The following is an 8,348-nucleotide window of genomic DNA, read 5'->3' as shown; positions in this document are numbered from 1 at the left end:
TTCTCTAGTCTTCCTCTTTTCCTCATTCCCATTCAATGTTTTTTTCTGAATTGCATTTACTCCTTATTTCTGAATGAGAATTAATGGGATTGCTACCTCTACTTCAAAGCTGTATGAGCTTCTTCAGGGTCTTTTTTGCATTCCTTATTTACATAATATCTAAATATACTGAAACCTTTTGGAGGGCTTAATCTCCCAGTTTTTCCTGGCTATCAGGGACTTTCCTTTTTAGCAGTACAGATTATATTTGGAAGTCTAAAGGGCAAGACAAGCACAAAGGGGGATTATTCAAGAGCTTTATTCTGGTGGTTGAGTGATTAATGACTTTATAGATGAATCCACAGTCCCATAGCACAGGGAGGTGACCTGGATCCAACACTTGTCTCCTGATCCATTTATACTCCAGGATCCAAATCCAGGGACGTGATCCATGTGGGAAGAACCCCCCACCTGTGCAGCAGCCCCTGAGCAAGGGGAGTGTTGTGCAGGGTGTGAGTCACGCCCACACAGATCAGATTTCAGGAGTGCAGCCAAACTTTGTGTGGATGGGACCTAAATTTGTCCCTCGTGCTCCAGAATCCCGGACTGCTTACATAAGGTAGCACAAGTGACACATCCAAAACTGTGAGCCTGTTATTTTCCTCTGGCTAGACTATATTGTTTAGGTTTTGTGCTATTCTTTGTTTAATTTTTGTGTCATAGCCTGATTCTGTAGGGCATGAAGACCTATCACTGTTTCTCTGAAAAGAGCTTTTATTTTTTAAGTTGGGCAATAAGTCTCTCAACCTCCACCAATGAAACCACATGAAAACAAAGTTCAAATTTTTTCAGTCTAAATTATGCTTGTAAAAGCATTTTCACTGATATATATATATATATGTGTGTGTGTGTGTATATATATAAAGAATTTTCAGATAAATCATTCCTAGTTGGTAAAGTTTTAATCTGAAATGATAATAAGGAACTAAACCACTGGGTAAATATAAATACTAGCTGTGAGGAAATCAGCCTTGGAGACTTGCATCATCACTGCAAAGTTCTTTTAAACTACAAAATGCTGGGAATCAAAGCATGAGCATATGAACTGATGTGTCCTATGGCAAAAAAAACAAACCCAAACCATCTCAAACAAAAATGTGATGGATAAAGTACCAAAGCACAGGAATCAGGTGAAATTTGGGGTTAAGACTCTCAGTCCTCTGCTGGCATGAAGGGTCATATCAGTCTTGGCTTGATGACTAAATTCAAACACAAACCCACCTACTGCAACACCTACATTTAAATTGTTTTGATAGGAAAGCAGATTGATCCAACATTTGATTTATGAAATATCCATTCACAGGAAACTCATGAACATTTGAGGAAAACATTGAGGCTCTGTTTTCTCTTGCACATGCTGAGGAGGAGGAGATGTGGTCATTTAAGGCAGGAAGTTTTTATTCCCATTGAAACATAGGAAATTTTAAGCATCACCCTTCCCACGGCTGCCAGAACAATGCTGTCAAATTTAGGGAGGATTCAGGGCTCTACAAAAGACCTAAGAACACACAAAAGAGTGTGGGTTGCTAAAGGAATGCTTTCTCAGGGAGGTGGGTTGACAGCATTGCATTTTGCAGCTCTGTGAACTATTTGATTCATTCTCCTTAATTGCATTAGACCTTTATTTCTTCTCAAAAGCCACAAGGAGAAAATAGTGACTATTTCAGAATCTTGCCCTGTGCCATCAGAGAAAGTCTCACCAAATTGATCACTGTTTCACTACTTGATAATTTCTGGATTTCATTCTCTAAGTTTGAGCATGTGGCCAGCTCTCATCAAAAGTATGATTCAAAGACATTTACTTGTGACAAATTTGGTGAAAGTCAGCATCTGGGTGAAGAAAGATGCTCTCTTGCCTTTGAGAGGAGAGATGCTGCCAGTCCCAAACTTTCATCTATCTTAATAACTTGATGGCACCTTCCCCATCCAACCTAGCAGAAACTTTAGTAGTTCTGATAAAACAGGAAGCATCAGCATGACTTTTGTAGACCACACAGGTCTGTGTAATCATAGATGGCCTTATTATTTCTCACACAGAAGAAAATTCCCAGATAAAAAGTTAACAACAATCAAAAGGGAACAACTTTTCACACTGTGCATGAATCAGAAATTACTGCTGCAGAACATAATGCCAGAACATAATGAGCTTAAAAAGCAGATGAATGAGGGGATGAAAAGCCCATTTAGCACTATTAAACAGAATGAAATAGCCTGTGACTCAGGATGTCTGCCTGTGAACTAAGAAAATGGAGAGTATGCAGGGGGGAAGTAGGAGTGTATGCACACCCAGTTCTTAATCTTCAGTTCTGAGTTTTACTCTTGTCACAGGAAAATGTTCTTGCACATTTCCGCAGCAAAGGCTGAGGCCAGTCTGAAACAAACTGAAAGCTTTCCTGGAAAAATAAACATTTGCAGGAGCTGCAGAGGGAAAAAAGCCCAGAGTCTGGGAATCTAGTGAGAAAATAAGACTACTTAAGTGAGTATCTAACTTCCAAAACATCACAGTGAGGGCACCTGGAGCAGATACTCTACAAAATAACTGTTGGTAGCAGCTGCTCCCTGAAAAGCCGCTGGAGAGCTGGTGGCTGCCATCCCTTGCTTTGTGCAGTGCAGGGTGGGGTCAGGTGCCCTGTGCTGCTGGCCCTGGCTGGCAGGGCTGGCTGTGGCTGCACTCAGGGTGCTGCAGCTGCTGTGCTGCAGAGGTGCTGTGCACATCCAGCTCTTGGCTGCTCTGAACTTGGAACACCTCTGACACCACCCCAAATTCGCTTTGCTCCTGACTTCCCATCTCAAAACTCGCTGCTTTTCAGAGGTGCTTATTTGCTGGGGGTATTTAGGGGTAACCAGAATGGTTCTGGCTCAGTTTCTCCTGATTTCAGAGCCTGTCAAGCCTCCAACTAATACCACTCCAGATGCTGATGGCTCTATCTTCCCCAGGCAGAGGGGGCTGGAATCTCCAAGGACAACCATTTTCCCAGCAATGCCTTTGGGTAAGCAGATTAATTCAGAGCATGGCTACAGGATTTGAGCAGGCATTTGGCAAAGCCAAGAAAGCATGAATCAGATTGTGTATCCATCCACTGCAGTACTACTGAAAAAGAAAGCACATGGGGGTTGTAGATAGTGGTATCACAGCCACAGTGAACGCCCACTGGATTGTCCTGCAGGGCCCTCTCTGGAGATTACAAGCTGCCTTTTTCCTGCTCCTTTTGTTCAAGGCAGATTCTGTTTCTCACTTGAATTTTCTAAACCCCCTCAGCTCTTTCAGTTCTCAATGCTTTGCCCAGCAGAAAGGCAGCTGCTGCCTTTGTGCTAAGCAAGGCTCAGCTTTCCACTGGGCTTGGCCTTGGAGTAACAACACACAAATGTGGCAAAAGCAACTTTTTCCTCTCCCTGGGATATCCCTGAATTAACTTGCCTCCCGTGCTCTTTAATTGGAACATCCCTTCTATCCTGAACGACCTTCCTGACAGTTATGTTTCTGAGGTTGTAAGGAAGTGTTAATTTACAGTCATTGCTTCACCTTGAACTCTTCTTAATGGGATACCTGGGACAATAATAAACCAATTTATTCAATTCCTTGAATCTGGTGTTAGCAGGCCCAGCACTACCATAATCTTGCCCCTGACATAATTACACTTATTATCCCCACGTAACCAGAGCATAGGCATAAACAACATGCCAGGTTAGACCAAATGAACACCAGAGAACTCCGAGTTTGTTCCATGTGATCCCCCCCAAAGGTTTATTAATCTGCTGGGTGTCTCCCTAACACCCCATGAGAGAAGCTGCTGCTTCAGAAACGTGCCAAAAAGTCTCCCATGCAGTTTCCTAGCACAAAATCACTCAGCCAGGAGCAGAGGATAGCTAATTCTTTAGCAGGAGAGAAAGGATTGGTTGCTTAAGGGGATATTTAAGTGAGCTTGCTTCTCCTCCAGAATTCATAAATATTTAAATACTTCTGATCCACATGTCCAAACAGTGAACACACAATCCACCCACAGAATTAAAGCCTGAACAACTACTTGAGCTATGGCCATGATAAACACAATTATTTGTGCTGAATGCTGCTTGAAACAAGACTGAAAACCTGAACAAAGATTTTTGGTTGTTATTTATCCTGGGTTGGGAAAGCAGACTTTATACATTTTTAAACTTTATTTTTAAATAGACCTTGCCAATTTTTCATCTTGACAAAGGAATAGAGAAACCAGAGAACTGCAGATGAAGCCACAGCATTAAAAACAATAAATACAGTCAGCTACCCAGGCACTTGGGGTAAGGTGTGTCACAATCCTCTCTGGCAAACACAGGGCAGCTGCATGAGACACCCAAGTCTATAATGAGCAGTTTCTATGTGAGTGACTGCAGGCTGCCAAGGGACTGTGCTTCCTTGATTTCCTAGAACAGCAGAATCCCTAGGAATAACCATTGCAAGTTTGCTGTCATCACATGCTCCTCTGGGGCTGGTTTCTGTTTGGCAAGAGAGTGAGACAGAAAAATCCATCTCAGTGGCTCAAGAGGAATAGAAAAATAACCCTAATGTCTCTTTCCCAAAGCTGGCTGCATTTCTGTCATGTCCAAGGAATTATTATTTATTTCAAATGGCTGTGAGTAATTTGGAAAGAAGCTCTTACAGAAAGGCTCAAGTCTGTTGCTTTTTCTCCCTGCAGGCACAATAGTTTCCAGGGATATCTTTGGGAGTTTCAGACATGTGGAGGAAACAGCCTGTCAGAGGCAGAATCTCTGCTGTGGATTTGGGACAATTATGCTTTCCAAATCTTAGGCAATAAGGCACCAAAAGAAAACAAATCCAGGGAGTGGAGAGGAAAAACCACTTTTGCTATAAATTAATTTATTTCACCAAGGAGGATCGAGGCCCTGTTCTTGTACAAAGACTGTCCATTGTAAGCACAGTAACCCACTAAGTTCAGCTGGAAAAGAGCAGAGGCCAAACAGTATTTTGTGAATGCATGTAATTGAGGATGGATTTAATTCTCATCAACAGAACCACTGGGAATGTAAAGTGAAGGATAACATGGCTGCACCTATTTGGTCAGCCTTGTCTATGTAATAGAGTTTTAAAATTATCCAGGTGCCCATAATAACACTTGAACCTCTTCACAAGGGCCTCTTGTTTCTGCTCAACAGAAATGTTCCACTTACATTGGAACACACAGATCCCAACAGGCACTGCAGAAAAAGAACAATATTCAGCGTATGTGCTGTAGGTGACACTGAGCCCGCCTCCCCATCCAGCTTGAAACATGTCATGGAGTATTTAGACAGCCTTATTTTAGGGATCTAAAATTAGTTCCTCTGAATCACACTTCAAAAGAACCTATTTTTGTCCCATACTATACAGGAAACTTTAAATTCCTCATTCAGATGCTGTAATTACTCTTGCCCTCATCCCCCAAATAGACAAATTCTCTGTAAAATAGAAGTTTATGTGACAGAGATGTTTCTGAATTGCCTCTTTGGCACCTTTCAGTGCCAGCTTTGGATGACTGACCAGTTTAGAAACATTGGGGTGAGGGAAAGTCTGAGGACCCTCACCAAAAAGCAGCTATTCCTCTTTATTCCTATAGTGGGGCTTTGTGAGATACAGGGGGTCATAGACTAGGACAGGTATGGTACAGCAAATATGAAGCTCCTGTTGGGTTGGCTATTCTCCAAACTGTAAAATCATAGAATGCTTAAAGCCCATCCAGTTCCACCCCCTGCCATGGACACGGACACCTTCCACCATCCCAGGTTGCTCCAAGTCCCGTCCAGCCTGGCCTTGGACACTTCCCAGGATGGAGCAGCCACAGCTTCTCTATGCAAGGGCCTCCCCATCCTCACAGAGAAGAATATAAACCTATTCTCTTTCTGTTTGAAGCCATCCCTCCTTGTCCTGTCACTACAGGACCTTGTGAAATGTCCCTCTCCATTTTTCTAGTAGGCTCCCTTCAGGTACTGAAAAACAGATAAAAGTCTGCCACTCAAAAATTATCCAGCTTTTGACTTGTGTGGAAAAGAACAGATGGGTCCCTAAGGAAAACATCTGTGCTGAGATGAGGCAGCAGGAAGCAAGGCTGGAGTGACAGGATTCCCAAATCCCTGTGCCAGTGCTGGTGCTGCCCTGGGGGAACAACCCCCAGCGTGACCCACGCCACTGTCAGCACTCAGAGCTCCTCATGAATGGGGAGATTGTGTTTTCCTCACAAGCCCAGCACTCGGATTCATCAGCTCTCAGGAGGCAATGCCAAAACCAACAGGTGGCTGCCACATTTGGGTTGCTGGCAATTCATATTCCTCCTACTTAATAAGAGAGGAAGAAGCTGTTGATGTGGAGTGGCACAGACGGGTCCTGTGTTATGAAAGCCCCGTCCTCCATCATCTGATTCGGGAACCAAATGTGCTCTCACACACTGCTGCAGCCAAAACATATTGCAAACTTGAACAACACGTTTATTTTTGACTCACTTGGCAAAATGCAGCTTCTTTTTTTCTTCTCTTTTTAAAGAGCAGGATGGTGGCAGAGCAGGGAGGGGAAAGGATTAGGGTTTCTTTAATAATTAGTAAATGTAATTAGTAAATGAATTCACATGCAGAAAATTCATTCAGAATGCAAGCACTACAGGTGTGTAATTATGAATGGAGCAGGAATCTCCCCTTGTTCCACTCTGAAAGCAGGAATGGAGATCAGATGAGTTAGTAGGATGGCTCAGAAGTGCTGGTGGCATAATTTTTCCCCCAAAAGTGAGTGTTTAACCCTGGTGGAAGGCATTCATGTGTCTGAGGCCACAGCTGAGCCTGTTGGTTCAGACAGAGCAGCTCCTTGATGTCAGAGGTGTTCATTCACTCCAAAATGCCTGGAAAATCAAGGCTTAGTTTTAACTTGGGTTAGAAAGGGCAGGAGTAAGTTTTTATAACACAGCCACAAAGCAACAGAGTGCAGCTGTGAAGCTCCTGATGTATCTGCCAACTTCAGCTTCAGAAAATTGGGCTAGAATTTTGAATTTTTTCCCCCTCCAAGTCCAAAACAACTCTGCGTGCTTCAAATTTCACAGACACTTTCCCACATTGGAAATGTCTCAACAAATCACCATTGTGATTATCGGGAATTGCCTCTAAGTGACAGAAAATAAGTAATTTTAGACTTTTCTGTTTCAGTGCACACATATTTTCACTTACCCTTTTCACTAACCATAGATATTGTTTATTACAGCTTTTGTGCCAATTTATCCTTGATTGAATTGGTGATAAAACTGTTCATTTCGTACTGTTTATGCTAAACAAGATGTTCTTTATCCCCACAGAAAGCTGGCCATGATCAAGTTTCATTTTTAATTCAAGCCAGAAAGGGCAGAGATTCATCTCTGAATTGTTCTGCCTCACGCAGATATGAGGCAACACAACTGTAAAGTCCCAGTGAAAGATGGCAACAGCTTTAGTGAAGTCCAGCTATTGTGTAACCATGTAAAAGTTGACAGATGTGATCCACCAGATCTAGATCTTCTAGGAATGGAAGAGTATTTCAGAAGGATGGGACACTAAACAAAATCCTGGTGCTTCCTTTGTTAAAGATACAGGTCTAGGAGGATGAAGGAAGTAGATGATGTGAGTGCACTCCTCAGGAAGATGCCACGATGCCTTTGCCGGTCGTACTCAGGTTTTCTGTGGTGTTCCAGAATTTAGTTAGCTATCTTAATTATTTTAATTTTAAGCAGAGTTAGTTTGAGCCTAACGATCAGAAAACAGGATTTGCCCTTGTCATTAGCTCTAAATCTAATCAGTTTGCAGCTGTTGTACGGCCACGATGTAACTCTTGAGGGGAAATTCAATTATATTAGGACAGCTGGAGATAACAGCTATCAGTGCTGTTATCACATATCCCTCAGCAGTTTATCCCACACCCACGGCCCGCGGGCGAGCTCTGCGCTCCTGACTAGCGTTATTATTTCAAATAAGCCTCTTAGGCAGCCGCGCAATCTGCTATCAAACTCCGGGGCTAATTACAGCGAATCAATTAGGCTGGCAAAGATGATCGCTCGGAGATGATCAGAGCGTCAGCCGGACCGCGGCACCGAGTGTGCCTGCCCGGTCTGGGAACCGTCCCCGCAGCTCCGCGGGGATGGGACTGCCCCGCGATCTGCAGCGCCGCCCCGTCCCCGCCTCGCACCGAGCGCTCCTGAGCGAGAGCCAGCGATCCCCTCCCGGTGACAGCACGGGCGGGCGGATGTTCTCGCCCCGAGCTGCGCGTCCAGCCGGCGGCAGCCGGAGGAGAAGGGCTTTCTAACAAACCGCAGAGCCGCGGAGCG

This window comes from Oenanthe melanoleuca, chromosome 3 (genome assembly GCF_029582105.1).
Source record: "Oenanthe melanoleuca isolate GR-GAL-2019-014 chromosome 3, OMel1.0, whole genome shotgun sequence".
NCBI classification, from domain to species: domain Eukaryota; kingdom Metazoa; phylum Chordata; class Aves; order Passeriformes; family Muscicapidae; genus Oenanthe; species Oenanthe melanoleuca.
The sequence above is the reverse complement of the archived record's forward strand: the minus strand, read 5'-3'. Positions refer to the sequence as shown.